The sequence below is a fragment of the Elephantulus edwardii genome, unplaced genomic scaffold, assembly GCF_000299155.1.
Source record: "Elephantulus edwardii isolate Elephantulus edwardi_28Jun2011 unplaced genomic scaffold, EleEdw1.0 scaffold00110, whole genome shotgun sequence".
Taxonomy (NCBI): Eukaryota; Metazoa; Chordata; class Mammalia; order Macroscelidea; family Macroscelididae; genus Elephantulus; species Elephantulus edwardii.
Window position 1 is genome coordinate 11,657,702 of NW_006399860.1, and position 3,400 is coordinate 11,661,101.

A 3,400-nucleotide genomic window follows, 5' to 3' on the forward strand; every position below is an offset into this window, starting at 1 on the left:
TAAAAGTTTCAAAATTATAATTAGCTGGAAGACAATAAAAGAATCAAATATGAGATATCAAAAATGACAATTTAGAAAGGATAGGTGTAGGGCATTTAAGAGGAGTCATATGATTTATAGGATTATGTGAATTATGTGATAGTTATGGTAGAATAATTTCTAACTTGTATCAACAAAATAAATCATTGCTCAGTACTGCTCATTCCTCAAAATCTTAGCTGTGTATTTGATCTCAGACTTACAACCACTGTGCAAATTAATCTCATTAGATGATCTTCCTCTCTATCTCTGACCTTCCACTTTTCCAAGCACGATGTATGGTACTTGGCTTTTCCTTGTAACATGTACTAAGTATATAAGACTAAGTCTTTTCAACTGTATTTATAAAAAATATTATGGTTGTATTTATTTCAAGAACGATTTGTTCATTCTTCTCCTTGGAAGAGACATTTTGCTTAGAAAGGTAGAGAAAGACCCTCTTGTGAAGGAGAAGAAGATCATAATAGAGATAGATTCACACAGTGACTGAACAGTGTTGATGGAGATGGCACAGGATAGGATTGAATTTAGGTCTGTTGTTTACAGCATAACTATGAGTTGTACTCAACTTAATGACACCTAACAACAATTAGCAGTCCAAAGTATAATCAACATTCTTCACTAACACCAAAATTCAATGCCATAAATTCTTTTTCGCCTTCCTTATTCATTGTCTAGCTTTTGCATACGAAAGGATTGGAAATACCTTGGCATGGGTAAGATACACTCCTTTTCAAAATGACATCTTTGTTTCTTAACACTTAACATGACTGGTACATAATTGATAGTGTATGTTCTTCAGCTTATTATAGATTGGTCATAGGACAGTGGCAGAATAGGTTTTCTAGTGAATTATCATTAAACTAGCAGATCACCTGGTAATCTGCTATTGAAACATGTTCTGGTGACATGATTCATAATGTGTCTGCTAACCCAAAGGTTGATTTACTAACCGAAATTCACCCACTTTTGCACTATATAAGGGAGGAGTGATTTCCTCCATGAAGTATTTACAGCCTAAGAAGTCAGATTGAGGATAGCAATGAGTCAGAATACAGCCACATTTCCAAAGGATGAAAGACTAAGCATTACCCTCTTTACCTTTAAGGATCGATCTTCTCTAACACCACAAATCAAATGCATTTATTTTTTTTCTTCTATCATCCCTATTCATTGTACAATTTTCTAATGCATAGCAGGTGATTGAAAAGTCTATGGCTTGAATAAGGCACATCTTAACTTTAAACAGTCATCATTGTTCTTTAGGACTTTGGAGAGATCATTGACAGCACACTTTCCTGATGCTATATACATCTCCTGACTGCTGGTGCCAAGGGTGTTGACTGTTGATCCTAGCAAGATAAAATTGTTGACAATTTCAAACTCTTCTCCATCTATCATGATGTAGTGTATTGGTCCAGTGGTAAAGATTTTTTTTTTCTTCTTGATATTGAGATGCACCCCACATTGAAGATCCTTGATCTTCTGCAAGAAATGTGTCAGGTCCTCTTCACTTTGAGCAAGCAATAATGCTGTGTCTTAAGAATAATGAATGAACCTTCCTCCAATCCTGGTGCCACACTGATTTATAAATTATAGCTCCTCTAATTATTTGGTCAGCATACAGATTGAAAATGTATGAAGAGAAAATACAGCCTAATGCACACTTTTCCTAATTTTAAAACATGAAGCCTTCCAGTTGAAGCACATGGCAATAGGATAAATGGATAAACCAGTACATAGACAGAAGACTTCAGATATTCAAGATGGATTTAGAAGAGGCCAAAGCATTAAAGATATCATTGCTGTTATAAGATGGATCCTGGCTAAAAATCAAGAATATTAGAGTAGTGTCTATTTACACTTTATTGACTAAGCAAAGACATTTGACTGTGTGGATTATGGTTAACATTAAAAAGAATGGGAGTCCCAGATCACTTAATTGTGCTCTGAGAAACCTAACCTAGACCAAGACTATTGTACAGACACAGCAAGAGAATACCACCTGGTTTAAAAATAGGAGATTTGTGTGTCAGAGTCTTATCTGTTCTCTATACCTATTTAAACTGCATACTGAGCAAATTATTCAAGAAGCTGGATTCTTTAAAGAAGAATGTGGCAAATGTATCAATAACTTCATTATGAAGATAACACATTACTTGATGAAAGTGAGGAGGACTTGAAGCTTTCAATATGGATTACATCTAAATGTCAGAAAAACAGAAATCTCCTCAACTGGACTAAAAGGCAATATCATGACAGAAAGAGAAAGGATTAAAATTGACAACAATCAGTACATTTGGTACTAGCAGTACCAAATCAAGAAATGTATTGCACTAGAAAAGTCTAGTCAGCGATCTCTCCAAATTACCGAGTAGAAATGGTATAAGTTTGAAGCTTAAGGTCTGTCTAGGTCAGGCCATGGTCTTTTCAGTCATTTGTCTGCATCTGAGAGCTGGACAAGGAATAATGATAACAGAAGAGTTAATGTCTTTGAACTTTGATCTTAGAGAAGAGTACCGAATATCCCATGAACTGACAGAAGAACAAAAAGCTATGTCTTGGAGAAGGTACTGTTAGAGTGCTTCTTGGAGCAAAGACAATAAGGCTTTGCCTCATACAGTCTGGACAAGTTACTAGGAGAGGCTTTTCTTTGGAAAAAGACACCATACTTAGAAAGGTTAAAGCTAATGAAAGAGAGGAAGATCATCAACTAGGTGGATTGATATAATGACTGCAACAATGAACTTGAGTGTGTCAGAGATTGTGAGGATAGGACAGGCTAGGACAGGGTTCAAATTTGTTGTTTAAAAGATTATGAATCCTACGCAACTCAGTGGCACCTAGCTGTTGTTCATAAGGTCATTCTGAGTCATACTCTACTCAATGGTACCTAACAACAACATAACAGTGGTCTCTTCTAAATCCACCTTGAACTTCTGTCTGTTCTTTGATCATACAACTGTTCTGTACTGTTCTGTTTTTGTATGATCTTCAATATTTTGTTTCCTTATGACATTGGTGATATTGTTCAATAATTTCCATGTTCTTTTGGATCACCTTTCTTGTGAATGAGAATAAATATGCAACTCTACAATTGTTGGTCAAGTGTCTGTCTTCCTGGTACAGTCCGATGAGTGTCTTCAGGGTTGCATCTATTATTTGGAATATGTAAATTGTTTTCTCATTGATTCCTGGGGCTTTATTTTTAATGAATTCCTTCAATGTACCTTGGACTTCCTTCATCACCATTGGCTCTTTATCATATGCCACTTCCTAAAATGTTTCTGTGTCTAACAGTCCTGTGACTCTTTGTATTCTATCCACCTTCTATATTTTATTTTCTAAAAAAAAATTAAGT